Below are 16,481 nucleotides of genomic sequence, written 5' to 3' on the forward strand. Positions count from 1 at the left end.
AGTGATGTTCATGAGGAGTTGATTCAACTGAGGACTGAGAAAAGATCCTTTCTGAAGAGGATGAAAAGAAGGGAGAAAATTACTGCATATACTAAAGAAGTACCATGTGGAGCAGATCTTGGGTTTGATGAGACTGCTATCAATATAAATACTTTAGAAGGAAGGCTAGGGGGTGATGAACCATATTATGTAACTTCTGATGCTTGTAGTTTTGAAACTGACTCAAATGATAGTTGTCTTGAGGAAGGTGAAAAAAATTAGGTTGAAACTGCCTAACACAAAAAGGAAAAAACATACCACAGACAGTGTCAGATTTGATCCCAATTGTGTGGCAATTGGGTATGATTTTTGAAAGTGTAAAAGAGTTTAGATTGGCAGTCACTAAGTATGCAATTCAGAGAAGTCAGATTGAAAAGTGTGTGAATGAGCCAAATAGAGTAAGGGTGAGATGTTGCAAGGTAAATTTCAAATGGTTGTTATATGCAACTTTGGACAGGAAGACTAATAACTTTGTTATTAAGACTTACATGCCAATACATTTATGTCAGAAAGCTTCAAGAAATTACTTGTGCAACTCTAAATTCATTGCTAGTGTTTTTAAAGATAAAGTGATTGAACAATAAAATATCAGAGTGTTCAAGTTGCAAGAGTTAATCAGGAAAAAGTATAATGTGCATGTTGATAAGACCACAACTAGAAGAACAAAAGCTAAAATTTTGAATGAAATTATCGGTGATCATATTAAGGAGTTTGGGAGAATTCATGATTATAAGGATGAGTTGTTAAGGTCTAATCCTGGGTGTACTTGTGTGGTGAAGCTTGGTGAAGCTAATGAATCTGGTAGGGCAGTATTTGAGGCATTTTACATTTGTTTTGCTGCAATCAAGATGGCATTCATGTCATCTAGAAAATGCATTGGTTTGGATGGTTGTTTCTTGAAGGGGGTATGCTGGGGTCAATTACTTATTGAAATGGCCAAAGATGGAAATAATCAAATGCTTCCACTTGCTTGGGTTGTAGTTGAAAATGAGAACAAAAACAGTTAGAGTTGGTTTATTTCTCTATTGCAAGAAGACTTGGGATTAGGAGATGGAACAAGTTTCACCATTATGTCAGACATGCAAAAGGTAAACTTGTTTTTATTTCTCAATTGGTTTACTATTTTTTTAACTTAATTATCTAATAGTTGTTGTTACTTGTAGGGACTAGATATAGCTATTAAGGAGTGTTTCCAGCTTGTGAGGAAAGAAGGTGTGCTAGGCATATACTAGCAAATTGGTCAAAGAATTGGAGAGGGCTGCAAAGGAAGAAACTGTTCTGGAAGTGTGCTAGAAGTACTTTTGAAGCTGAATTCAGAGAAAATCTGAAAGAGTTGTCTAAACTAGGTAGAAACATAGTGGATGATCTACTTTACTATGATAAAGAATGTTGGTGCAAAGTGTTTTTTTTTTAATTTTGAAGTCAAGTCTGATGCAATAGATAAGAATATGTGTGAGAGCTTTAATGCTTGGATTTTGACTGCAAGGCATAAAACCGTTATTAGTATGCTTGAAGAGATAAGAATAAAGTCATGACTAGGTTAGCTAGGTTAAGTGAATTTCCAAACTCTTGGATAACCAACTTTTCTCCAATGGCAATGAAACTATTAGAAGAAAATATTGCTAAGTCAATGGCATGTAACATTGAGTTTAATGGAGTAACTGGATATGAGGTTTTGGATGGATACAAACAATACACTGTATGTTTGAGAAAGAGGGAGTGTAGTTGTAGATCTTGGATGTTGAAGGGAATACCATGTGCACATGCCTTAGCTGCAATGTTGCATAAACAATATGATCCACATGATTTCATTCATCTATGCTACTCTAAAGAGAGGTACTTGATGACTTACTCACATTTCATACAACCTATGAATAACATGCCAATGTGGCCAGAATCAAGAAATCCTCTTATTGCTCCACCAGTGATTAAAAAAATGTCAGGTAGGCCTAGAAAGCTGAGAAGGAAATAGGCTGGTGAAACTAAGGTGTCTGGTAAACTGTCGAAAAGTGGACTAACTATGACATGTAGTCTTTGCCATGTTAAAGGCCATAACGAAAGAAGTTGTCATTAACGGAGGAGTGATGGAGTTGATTCTACTGATGGGAATAGAGAGCTACCCCTAGTTTAAATGTTGAAGAACTATCAAGTTCAAGCTATGGAAGGGGAAGACCAAAGGTATATTACTATTTTGTCACTTACTTTTAAAGTTTAATCAACTTACTAATATAATATATGTTTTTTTGCAAATTAGAAATCAACAAATATTGAGAGTGAACATGTTGCAAAAAGGGGGAGAGGCAGACCTAAAACCACAAGTGCATGTGCAAGTACAAGTGCATCAAGGGTTGCACCTAGAACCACTACACCTCCAAACACTTCAAGAACACCAAGACATGAAGCAAGTGCAAGTGCATCAAGGGTTGCACCTAGAACCACTTCACCTCCAACAACTTCAAGAACACCAAGACATGAAGCAAGTGCAAGTGTCAGTAGTGCTGGAGTATCATCAAGAGCCTGGAGTGGTAGAGGAAGGGGAAGGGGACTGGGAAGTGCAGCAAGAGGTATTAATCATCCACTTGAAAGTTGGTTTACATGTTCTCAAGGTAGTACAACACTGGGTGTAGACCAAAATACAAATGTTGCACCAAAGGAAACTGCTACTGCCAGGAAAGGAAAGGGTGTTGGAAACACAACTCAATTTAAAAGGCCAAGAGTAACTGGAATAGGTGTGTTTCAAGCTGAAAATGGTTTCAAAACTTTCAATGCAAGTATTGTGATGCATTCATATTGTTTGTTCTCTAATGACTTGATAACATTTGTTCTCTAATAACCTTAACTCTTTAAAATTTTTGTTGCCTGGACCAAAAAGAGTTTTGAGATCAAATGTTGTAATTGGGGATGTTGGTTTCAAACCAAAAAGTGGATTGAAGTGGAAAGGAAATCAAGCAATCACAACTAGAAGTGTTGAAGGAAGCTTGAAGACTGATGGAATATGTCGAAGGAACAGGTCTATCGAAGCAGGCTGACGAGTTAGAGTTAGAGTCATACTAGGACTAGACTACTAAATCCTATGTTATGTACGACTAAAGCTACTGTATATTGCAGGAGTCGACTAGGATAAGGTATTAGAGTTATAATACAATACCACTCATGTAAATAATTGTGTTGTAGTAGGATTCCTAGTATAACTAGAATAAGACTGTTCTCCTATATAAGGAGCTTGTAACTCAATATTATTATCATCAATACAATCCTTGATTTCTCCAATCCTAGACGTGAGATTTCTACATGGTATCAGAGAAATAAAGCTTTTCTGCTCTTTAACGTATTAGATCAAAACCAAAACAACCACAAAATNTATAACTAGAATAAGACTGTTCTCCTATATAAGGAGCTTGTAACTCAATATTATTATCATCAATACAATCCTTGATTTCTCCAATCCTAGACGGGAGATTTCTACATGGTATCAGAGCAATAAAGCTTTTCTGCTTTTTAACGTATTAGATCAAAATCAAAACAACCACAAAATCGAACCACAATGGCCCCTTCTACCAACACTCTTTTGACCTCTTCACTTTATCATCTTATTTCGTCCTGCTCCATTAAACTTTTGCCAACGAACTATCTTATATGGAGGACACAAATGTCTCAGTTGATTCAAGTGATGAGATTAACCTACCTCATCATAGAACCACCTAAAGATACTTGTTCCACTGTACAGACTACTAAGAAAGTTGTAGTAGGTGAGAAGGGTGCAGAAGACATCAACATTGTTGATGTCTTGGAGGAGAAGAATGTGTTGCTAATGAGTTAGATCTCAGGCACCTTGACAGAAGAAAGCATATACTTGATCGTAGGAGGAGAAGAAAGTGTTGCTAAGGAGTTGGATCTCAGGCACCTTGACAGAAGAAAACATGTACTTGATCATAGGCTGCTCAACTGCCAAGGAGATGTGGGAATGCTTGGAAGAAACTTATCTTCAAGCAACAAAAGATAAGGAGTTCCAGCTCAAACAACAACTGCAAAGTGTGAGGCTAGGAACCAAAACAATTGACGAATATATTAAGGAATTCAAAGGCATATGTGATGGCCTTGCAGCCATTCACAAGCCTGTAGATGAAATAGCAAAGTGATTAATTTTGCTAGAGGTCTAGGTCTTAAGTACCAAACCTCGAGAACTATCATGCTAGGTAAGACACCATATCCTTTTCTTAATCAATTTGTTAATGCTCTCAGGGGTTTTGATATGAGGGAGGATAAAAAAGAAGTGCATCAACAAAACCATAACATGACATTCTCTGCCTAAAGAGGCAAAGGAAGAGGAAACTACTCTCAAAGAAGAGGAAACAATAATTTCAATTCTAGAGGAAGAGGCTTTAAGCCTGCTGGACAAAGAGCATGTTCTTATAACAGCAGAAACGGACCAGGTCCTCAAAACAGTTCTTCAAGTGGAAGTCATGAGAGGAACAATACTGATGCGTGTCAAATTTGTGGTAGGCATAACCATATTTCTCTTTAGTGTTTTTACAGGTGGGATTACTCTTACCAAGCCACAGATGAGCTATCACAAGCTTTGGCTACTACTAATCTACAAAACGCTGATGAAACATTGTATGTGGACTCAGGAGCAAGTAGCCATATGACACCTAACTCAGGTATCCTAACTGATCTTAAACACTACAATGGACCAGATAAAATCATTATTGGGAATTGATCAAAGTTAGACATAACACATGTTGGAAACATATTTGGATCAGATCTAAAGTTAAAAGAAGTTCTTGTAGTTCCTAAGATTAATAAAGATTTACTCTCAGTTAGTAAGCTTGCAAAGGATAATTGTTGCACTCTTGAATTTGATGAAACTAACTTTGTTGTAAAGGACAAGAAGACAAGGACACTGTTAACCAAGGGAACTAAAAGGAATGGACTCAATGCTTTGGAAGATAACAATCTCTATGCTTTAACTGCTACACACAATTGGAACACATCAGACAACATGTGGCATACTAGATTAGGACACCCTAGTTTGAAGTTTTTAAAAGTTTTGAATAGTAATAGTTGCATCAATATTAGTAGTTGGAATAAAATGCCTACTGTTTGTTCTAGTTGTCAGTTGGAAAAGAGTTGTAAACTTCCATTTGGTTTGAGAAATAAAATTGAGAAAGAACCTTTATTGAAAATCCATTGTGATTTATGGGGACCTGCTCCTGTCGAATCTTCCCAACATATGAAATATTATGTCATTTTTGTTGATGATCACACGAGATATACATGGATGTATCCACTGAAAAAGAAATCTGAATTCTTTGAGGTCTTTTTAAAATTCCAGAAAATGGTGGAAAAACAATTTTCTAAAGAAATTAAGATTTTTCAGTGTGATGGAGGTGGTGAGTTTATCCAAATAGACTTCATTAAGCATTTGGAAGATTGTGGCATTGTGTGACATATTTCATGTCCTAACACACCTGAACAAAATGGAGTTGCAGAGAGAAAACATAGGCATATTGTGGAGACTAGCTTAACTCTACTACTTCATGCTAACTTACCTTTGTTTCTTTGGGTTGAGGCTTTCCTCACTGCAGTATTTCTCATCAATAGACTGCCCTCCTCAGTCCTAAAGATGGTGACTCAATTTGTTAAGTTGTATGGGGAACAACCTGATTACAACAGCCTAAAAGTGTTTGGGTGTAGATGTTTCCCATATATAAAGGCTAACAACAAGTTCAGTCCAAAGATCTACCCTTGTGTGTTCATAGGGTACAACATCTTACACAAAGGATATAAATGCTATCATCCCCCTACAAAGAGGGTTTACATATCCAGACATGTTGTGCTTATGAAAACACATTACCTTATGCGTCTCCAAAGCAATCTCGAACTAATATTGATGTCTCACGTCATCTTGCTACCTTTGTTGAATCTTTCTCTAAACTGCAGACATATGATAATTCTGATTCAGGGGAAGTACAGGCTGCTAGTCCACACATTACTAGTGATAATGTTGCTACAACTCATATACTCCTTGATGATAAGAGTACTATTGACTTCTCAGGCGCAGGATCAGATGCTGAGAAACAGGTTGAAGGTGATGATCCATACAATAGTATTGAAACTCCAGCTGTAGATTTTGGATATGCTGGTAGCAGTGAGGAACATGTTGCACTTACAGGTCTGGCCAATGAGCATCATCAAACAACTACTTTAGTTGATGTACCAGTTGACCATCAATCTGACAATGCTACACTTCAGTCAACTACTTTGGTTGATGTACCAGTTGAGGTACTTCCCGAACCACAAGGGCATCATATGATCACTAGGCACAAGGCGAAGGAACATCACTTGTCACTTGTTGCTCGCAGCAGCACATAAATTTTGAGAGAACCAAATACTACTAAGGAAACACTAAGGTCACCTCATTGGCTTGCAGCAATTCAGGAAGAAATTGATGCTTTACATACTAATAAGACATGGATTTTGGTGCCCAAATCTCCTGGTATAAATTTGGTTGGCTCAAAATGGGTGTTCAAGACAAAGTTAAAAGCTGATGGGACAGTAGATAGATACAAGGCCAAACTTGTGGCAAAGGGATTCTCGCAGGTTGAAGGGATATATTTTGAAGAAATATTTAGTCCTGTGGTTAAAGCCACAACTATTAGGGTGGTTTTATCCATTGCTATTAGTTCAAAGTGGGAAGTTAGACAACTAGATGTCAAAAATGCTTTTCTCCATGTCTTCTTACAAGAAGAGGTGTACATGAGTCAACCTCCTGGTTTTATTGATCCCCAATATCATCAGCATGTGTGTCTACTTAAAAAGGCATTGTATGGTCTTAAACAAGCACCAAGAGCCTGGTTTGATAGGGTTTAGCATGCATCTCTTACACCTTGGTTTCATCTGTAGTAAGGCTGACCTTTCCTTATTTACTTTGCATACTCACAAAGGCAAAATATTTCTCTTGTTATATGTGGATGATATTATTGTCACATGAAGTAATCCATCTCATGTCTCAGAGTTGGTTCTCCAACTTGGGAAGGAGTTTGCTATGAAAGATCTTGGCCCTTTATGCTTCTTTCTACGAGTTGATGTGAAGTATTTCGAAGGAGGAATTCACTTAAATCAAAGCAAGTATGATGTTGAGTTGCTGGCCAAGACAGAGATGACTTTGTCAGAGGCTGTAGCCATTCCTTTGCCTCAAAAGCATGGTTTGCATGAAATTGTTGGAAGTCTTGTAGATGCCTCCTTGTACATAATGATAGTAGGGAGCCTTCAGTATTTGACCTTCACAAGACCTGATATCAATTATGTTGTGAATTTAACTAGCCAGTTTTTCCAAAGCCCAAACAGTGAACACCTTCAAGGGGTAAAAAGGATTCTCAGGTACATCAAAGGTACTCTACACTTTGGACTCAGAATTATTTCACAATCACCATGTAGGTTGTATGGCTACTCAAATGTTGATTAGGGAGGTTGTACCACCACTAGGAGATAAACTACAGGCAATAGCATCTACTTAGGTGCAAATTGTATTTCTTGGACCTCCAAGAAACAGACCACCACAATAGCCCGATCGAGTGTTGAAGCTGAGTATAGAGCACTAGCCTCCACTGCTGCAGAAATGACTTGGATTGTGTATCTTCTTCATGACCTTGAAGTGTTCCTTCGATCTGTTCCTAGTTTGTATTGTCATAACATGAGTGCCTTGTACATGACGGTTAATCCAGTTATGCATGCTCGAACCACACATGTTGAAATGGACTATCATTTTGTTCGTGAGAAAGTGGCCAGGGGACAACTTCTTACTCAGTTTGTGAAGTCTAAGGATCAGCTAGCTGATATTCATACCAAAGCCTTAACAAAACATGTTTTCTCTGGTTTTCGCAACAAGCTAGGAGTTACAATTCCTCCACTCACTAGCTTGAGGGGAAGTGTTGAAGGAAGCTTGAAGACTAATGGAACATGTCGAAGGAACATGTCCATCGAAGCAGGCTGCCGAGTTAGAGTTAGAGTCATACTAGGACTAGACTACTAAATTCTAAGTTATGTACGACTAAGCTACTGTATATTGCAGGAGTCGACTTGGATAAGGTATTAGAGTTATAATACAATACTACTCATGTAAATAATTGTGTTGTAGTAGGATTCCTAGTATAACTAGAATAGTATTGTTCTCCTATATAAGGAGCTTGTAACTCAATATTATTATCATCAATACAATCCTTGATTTCTCCAATCCTAGACGTGAGATTTCTGCAGGCTCAAACAGATTAGAGATCAATCAAGGCTTTCAAACCCAAATGTTTCCTCCTCTTCACAGCCTCGAGACCCATGGAAACTATAATGTTGATATCAATGATGTTTTCTTAGTACTGTTTTGGTGGCCACTATAAGTACTATTTTGTTTCATGTTTGAAGGAAAAACAACTATTTCCTATTTTTTGTTATATGTATGTATTTATAGTACTGAAATTCTGGGTACTTATGCAATGTGGAAACTTTGTTTTGCTTTTAACTTCACTTTTAGAATCAACTTTGTACTAAAAATTTGCTCTTAAGTAGTGAAATTCTGGGCACTTATGCAATGTGACTTGTATTATTTATGTGAAACTTTGTTTTTATTTGCGAGAATAGGTACTGCAATTCTGGGTACTTATGCAATGTGTTTTGTGTTATTTCTGTGTAACTTTGTTAGGAGAATAGGTATTGTGATTAATACCTCTTGCTTTACTTCATTTTACAATTTCAAACACAAACAAATCATGGCAAATAGAGAATTAAGACAACAAATTCAAATTTTCATTACGGTAGAGTAAATAGAGGTTTCAATACCACGCGAAATTATGGCAATTTCATTTGATCCTTCAACCTACCAACTTGGGTTAGAAAGTAAACAAATAAAACAACATTACAAATCATCAAACAACAAAGAAATTTCCCAAAACAACGACAACCTTCATCCATTTTCTTCACTTTCATCCCTTCTCTTTCAAATCACCCATTTCTTTTACATCGCCACCCTTCTCCTTTGAATTGATGTTGAGATTTTCATAACGATTTCGAAAACTTTCACCTTCATCCAAAATAATTTTCTCTTGTTTTGACTGTTCAATGTTGGAATTATCAAGTTGTTCCAATTGCATCTTCAGACGCTCATAATTTTCTTCTAACTCCTTAAACCTATTCACCAATTTCGGAAGAATAAATTGAGATCTTTCATCGACTCTATCCTTGTCTCTCCATCGAAAAAATTACAGTTTGTGGCCTCATAGTGAGGACAAGACCAAAATCATCTTCTGGGATTGCGATCTGACCAAGACGTCTGCATTTGCAATAAGATTCCATGCTTGCATCGCACTTCAACATTGATCATTGAATCATTTTCATCCATACACAACTTATTCAACTCGGATTTTGTCATAACCCTAACATTTATACATAGAAATTGTGAAAGAAATTTAAAATAAGAACTAATAATCGACATAAAAAGGTGTAAATATAAAGAATATATTAAAATTTACTTTACCTTTTCAAAGCAAGGAGCAATTTAACTTGAATGATAATGGAGGTTTTTTTTTCAAAAGATAAAGAACACTGATAAAGAAGAAGACAACTGAGTTAATGTTTATTTTAACACGTGGCCAATTTTTATTGGTCAGTGTTGTCTAAAAACTGCACCCACACGCCTAACATAGGTGAAGTCACGGACTCAGCCACGTAGGCCGAAAAGTGGTAGAGTATTAATTAAAAAATAAGTTTAGAGGGGTAATAGGACCTTAGTATAGATTAGGTGTGTCTCAGGGATTTTGGGCATAGGCTGGGGAGGTACTTATGCATTTTTCCTAATTTTTAAGAACAAAGGAAAAAAAACGCTCGAAAGAATAATGGCGACATATGCTTTTTCAATATGTAACTTATGTTAAATTTAAATTTTTTTTAATTTTTTAAAAATATTTTGTCCCATGATTTTCTCTATTCTGTTGTTTAATATTTATATTCTTTCAAATTAATTAAGATGAAAAAAATACATAACTCAGCCCTTAACAAACTTAAAAATTGACATTTTAAATAAATAGTGAAACTATGGCTAAGGGGTCCCATTAGAAGCTAAAATATTGTTGTTTTGAAAATTTCCCCTTTTTTTTTCTTTTTTATCGGTTACTGGTTTAGAATTTGGTCCAATGTTGGACTGCTTTGAGAAATAAAAGGAAAGATAAATAATAATATTTAGATACAAATTATTTTAAAAAATATTCACATTTTGACATTTTAAATAAATATTTTAAAGTGTAGTTGTTTTTACTAATTAAGTTAGGTATTGTGACTAGTTTGCTAATTTTTCCAATAAATAAAAGTCCAAAATTTTGGGTCTCTTTCCTTTCCTATGGATAAATTTAAGACCAAATTGACTTGTCCACTTTTGCCCATAAGCCCAATATTATGGTGCATATGTAAGACTTTCTTTTAGGTCTTATTTTGAAGAATCACAAGAGTTTGATTAGTAGCCATATAGAGAGAAAAGTGAGAGAGTGCAGATTTTCACAAAAATCCTAGCAGCCAATTTCAAATCATGATTTCTGCTTCGTTTCTTGTCTGATTGAGCTTATTTTTGGACAACTTGATCCTTTCAACTTAATCTTTGATTGAGAACGGATAGAGGGTGATTTGAAGTCATATAGCTCCAGATTTAGCTCGTGAACAATAACTGCATTTTTGTGATTTTGCTCCTTTTATTTCTCTAGTTTTTGGTGCTATCTTGTAATTGTGTTGCTCATTGTTTGGCACTTTGTTGGTAGCCGTTTTGAAGAACACTTTTGTAACTCTTGTTGATTTTAGTGGAGCTTTGGCCTTGCGATTTTTACTCTTCACACCGAAGAGGTTTTCCACGTTAAACTTGTTATCTTGTGTGTTGATTTGTTTTGCTTGCTTTGGTTGATTTGTTTGTTTCCCTAAATATTTTTGTTCTTGCATTATTTTATCTTCTCTTTGTTCAAATAGAAGGAAATGTTTTGACTTGGATTTTCTTCAGCTATAGATTGCCTTATCGTGCACATTTATTTGTGCTTGCTTTTCCCAACAATTGCATGATGCCCAACAATTCTTTGAAGACAATGCTTAGCAAAGAGAGAGTCAAGAATACCTACTCCTTCTATTTTAGTTTGTTTGTTGTGCTTTTTTCTTTTAAAAAAATTAATTCAATTACAAAAATATCCTAATACATTTGATATATTTTTAATGTAACCACAAATGTCAAAAATATATTCCATTAATCAAGATTTTTTCTTTGAGAAGCTCATTTCCTTGTCTAATGTCTAGTGATGAACCAATCCCAAATTAATTAACATTGAGAATAATAAGTTAATTTACAAATTAGAAAATTGGGAAAAATGTCTGAAATATAGTCGAATTTTGACCGAAATTGTTGTAACAATCCCAAATTTTGGGAAGGACCTATTACCCTCTGCACTATTTAATAGTGTATTTTAAAGATATATAAATTCCCAACTAGATAGGTTATTATTTATAATGATGCAATATTTATGATGTCCACATGGACACCTACATATCTTTAAAATACATTATTAAATAGTGCAAGGGGTAAAAAGTCCTGCCCAAAGTTTAGGATTGTTACAACAATTTCGGTCAAAATTCAAATATATTTCAAAACCTTTTTCCAAATTTTAACCACTTTGATTTGAATTTTAGTTTAGTAACTTATGAGTCAAATTTAATTAGGGATTCATTTTAAATGGATGGTCCAAATTAAATTGGATTATTTTAGTTAATTTAAAATTTTCATCCAAATGAGTAGTATTTTCAAAGTTAACTAGTTGACGAAAATAGGAGTGAGCATGGTATGGTATATATCGAATTATCATATCATATTGAAAATTTTAATACCATAATTTTGGTATTATGGCATTTGGTATGATATATGACATATATATTTTTTTGATATTCGGTACAATATTTGGTATTTAAAAATAACATAACGAAGTATATAGTGTCACGCCCGAGCCTACACCCTGGGCGGGAATGTCATTCGAGAACCATTGTTGGCCCTAAGCGAACCCTTGACCTGACTTAATTCATAGTGGAAGACTTAAAACATTAATACAAGGATACAATGCATCTTTACTCAACTGTCTAAAAGATAACTTAGAACGTTTAAAGATAAAACATTCAACTTAGCCAAAATAGCAACTCAAGTCTTAACATAAGAAGTAACAATGTAAAGACAAATGAACTACTAATTGTCTATGAAGCCTCTAAACTAAGAGGGATGTCGGGACAAGACCCCCGATCATCCTAACAACTTAAATAAACAAAGAAATAAAACAAGACATAACCAAAGGGATCCTCCGGAAAGCAATGAGGCTCATTAACTAACTCTGAGTGCTCAACTGGATCAACGAGGCGCTGGATGTTGATCATGGTTACATGTATCTGCATCATTAAAATAATGCAGGTCAAATGGCGTCAGTACATTGAATGTACGAGTATGCGAGGGGAAAACTAAACATAACATAAGCTTGAAAGAAATCTAAAAAGAACACTTACCTTGGCTTTACTCAACTCATGAATAACTCAACTCAAATGCAGAGTAAAAACCACAATAATAGTGCAGTTTATACAAAGCATTTAAAACAGTAGGTGACAACTCAAAGTATTAAAGAAATACAATAGTAACTCAACTACATACAAAATAATATAATACTGTGGGAGTTTCTCTAACCGAGAAACACCATTATGAGCCTAAGTGACGATACAACATCTCGCTCACCCTGCCAGAACTGTCTTATACCTTGATGTGATATAGAACGCCTCAACTAATTGGATCCACTAGTATATGCTAAAAAACACTAAGGATTCATCTAAAAAGTATGATCTTTTCTACCCATGATGGCTACATGCTTTATGGAGACTTGAGTTATTATGAACTCGTCCCCATATCGGTACTCAATACTACTCCCAAAATATACTCAGCGCATATGTTTTAAAAATAAAACTCTTTCTTTGGTTCGAGATAATTACTCAAAACTTAGCTTAAAAGCTCTCTTGAAAATCAATGTTTCCTCTCTTGTTCAAATGTGAAAATATTTAACTCTTGGGAATACTTAGTTTCCGTATAAATTTTGAAGAAATGAACTCAACTCTTTACTCCTTGCTCAACTCAAAACTCAAGTCTTAAAACAAAGTTAAAACGTTTGTGAAAGACTTTTGGAAAACTCTTTGAACTCGTCTTAACTTGACTCTTACCTTTCCTTGAATTCAAGGCAGATTATCTCATGTTTATGAATGATTTCATGATGTTTAGACGTACCTTAGAGTGTAGAAATCAACTACAAAACTTAGGTACGTTACTAAGGAACTAGTACATAAATAAGGGGGAAAAAGTATAGGGCCTGGCGTCCCTGGTGCTCTGAGTGGCGCGGGGCGCCAGAACACAAACTTCAAAAAGAGGGTTGGGGAGCTCTAGCTGGCGTAGAGCCCAGAGCCCAAAGTTTAGAACCCCAGGTGGGGCGCTCTGATTGAGGCGGCGCCCTAGGTCCCTACCCAGAAAGTTCCAAAATTTCTCCTTCGTTTTTCAACTCTAAACCCTCTAATTTCACTTGGTTCTTTCCCCAAACACTTAGAATCAACTAATCATCAATATACACACGATTATACTAAAAAACATCCCTAAATTCATGAATCAAACCCAAGAAACTTCAACAACAAGAACCCACAAGATTTCAAACGAATTATCATCAAGAACTCATAATATTTGCTTCCAAAACAACATAACTTCGCTGAATTGAATCATGATTGGTGCGTGAGTGAACAAAACCAATGCTATGTGATCTCACATACCTCGTAGGATTGAATCCTTGGAGAAATCCACAACCAAAATTGTACGATCTTGACGAATCTTGACTTTTCTTCTCGTTTCTCCTCTTTTCTCTTTTTTCCAAGCCCTAACGTGAATTTTTTCAATTGTCTCTACTGATCTAATTCTTATTAGACCCCAATTAATTACCAACAAATGAAATTAAGTCATTGGGTGGTGAAAAGACCACAATACCCTTCTAAAATCCGGATTAGACTTTCTTTATCTGAACAACCCAACTTCAAATAGGCATATCTCATTCATACAAATTGGAAATCACACAAATTCGATGGCGTTGGAAAGATAATTCAAAGATATTTCCTACGATATCTGGAATCACACCTAACTCAGCTTGAGCTAAGAGTTATGTTCGTTTGAAGTTGACCAAAAACTCAAACTTAACATAACTTGACCAATTTTCCTGATTTTTCATTCTTTCCTAAAATGACTCTTTCCAATTCTAACTCTTTCTAGTTCTTTTAAATAGAGAGATGTTACAATATCTCCCTCTAGGGAATATTCGTCCCTGAATGAGATTTCCCTTACTAGGCTACACCCAACAAGCAAATTTAACACATCAAGTATATAAATTAAATAATACTAAGAAGAGAATAAGTATCTTGGTCTGGAGTTTCTCTGGGCTCAAAGAGATGTGGATATCTTTTCTTCATATCCTTCTCATCTTCCCAAGTAGCTTTATCAACAAACTGATTCCTCCAAAGGAATTTGACTGATGCTACTTCCTTGGTTCTCAACTTGCGAACCTGGCGGTCTAGAATTTTAACAGGGATCTCCTCATAAAATAAGTTATCATTGATACCAATATCTTCAGTTAGTATGATAAGTGAAGGATCTCCCATGCACTTCTTCAACATGGAAATATGAAATATCGGATGAACTGCTGCTAACTCTTGGGGTAGCTCTAACTCATAAGCTACATTACCAACCCTTTTGGATATTCTGTAAGGGCCAATATACCGGGACCTAAGCTTCCCCTTCTTACCAAACCTCATAACACTCTTCATGGGTGAAACTTTCAAGTATACCCAATCATCTACTTCAAACTCTAACTCTTTTATCCTAACATCTGTGTAGGATTTCTGATGACTCTGTGTTGTTTTCAACTTCTCTTGAATGGCTTTCACTTTCTCCATAGTTTGATGAACTAAGTCTGGTCTTATCAACCCAACTTCACCAACTTCAAACCATCCAATAGGAGATCTGCATCATCTCCCATAAAGAGCTTCATAAAGAGTCATCTGGATGCTAGAGTGGTAACTATTGTTGTAAGCAAATTCAATAAGAGGTAGGTGATCATCCCAATTACCCTTGAAATCAATCACACAATCCCTCAACATATCCTCTAAGGTCTGAATAGTGCGCTCTACTTGACCATCTGTCTGAGGGTGAAAAGTAGTACTTAAGTTCACCTTTGAACCCAAGCCTTTCTGAAAACATTTCCAGAAAAGTGCAGTAAATTGTGCACCTCTGTCTGAAATAATCGAAACTGGCACCCCGTGAAGTCTAACTACCTCTTGAAGATATAACTTGGCATAGTCCTTTTGATGTATGGGTAGTTTTTATCGGTAAAAAGTGGGTTGATTTGGTCATTCGATCCACAATCACCCAAATAGAATCATGCTGCCTGCGAGACCTTGGTAAACCCATGATGAAATCCATACTGATCATCTCCCACTTCCAATCCGAAAGTTTCATATTATGAGCTATACCACCCGGCCTTTGATGCTCTACCTTAACTTGTTAGCAATTCGGACACTTAGCCACAAACTTTGCAATGCCCTTCTTCATACTACTCTACAAATAAACCTCTCTCAAATCACGATACATCTTTATGAAACCTGGATGGATAGAATATCTGGAGCTATGAGCTTCCTCCATGATCCTCTCTTGGAGTTCATCTACCCTTGGTACACACAACCTACCTTGATACCCCAATACGCTATCTCCCCCTTGTTCAAAAATCAAAACTTTTTGCTTATGAACATTTTCCTTCAATTCAAGCAAAATAGGATCTTGGTCATGCTTCTCTTTTACTTCTGACACTAATGATGATTCAACCCCATTCATCACCACTACCCCTCCTTCTGTGGAATCCATTAGTCGAACTCCCAATCAGGCGAGTCTATGCACATCTCTCGCCAGCTCTTTCTTATCTTCCTCAAAATGGGCGGTACTACCTGTCGCACCCTGTTTCGAACCGGCCGAAACAGTTCACAACATAATGTGGCTGACACTCTAATTTTGGAAAAATTGCTTTTGTTTTGTTTTAGAGTCGCCACCTAAATTTTAAGGAGAATATTAGGAAAACCATTTTTTATGTATGTAAATGTAAACTCTGTTTTGATTTGCGAAACCAGTGAGATTCTAAGTAAGGGTTTTGGTTACTCGAGGGGAAGGTGTTAAGCACCCCTCAGAGCCTATCCGAAGATAGTCCTTAAACTCAATTTAGGAAAATATGATTAGGAAAACTTGTTTATTTATTTGCTTTTAATGATTAAACGATAAGTTATTGGTTAGTTTAAGAAAAGAATAAAATACAAGATACGACATA

The 16,481-nt window shown here is 35.9% G+C and overlaps 2 pseudogenes; one reads left to right on the forward strand and one right to left on the reverse strand.

The window, feature by feature from the left end:
• Window positions 1–2,078: 2,078 nt before the first annotated feature.
• Window positions 2,079–3,068, forward strand: LOC125869631 (uncharacterized; annotated as a pseudogene).
• Window positions 3,069–8,880: 5,812 nt separating this feature from the next.
• The window catches only part of LOC125869633 (uncharacterized), a 13,752-nt pseudogene continuing 6,151 nt past the window's right edge, over window positions 8,881–16,481 (reverse strand).

This window comes from Solanum stenotomum, chromosome 7 (genome assembly GCF_019186545.1).
Source record: "Solanum stenotomum isolate F172 chromosome 7, ASM1918654v1, whole genome shotgun sequence".
NCBI classification, from domain to species: domain Eukaryota; kingdom Viridiplantae; phylum Streptophyta; class Magnoliopsida; order Solanales; family Solanaceae; genus Solanum; species Solanum stenotomum.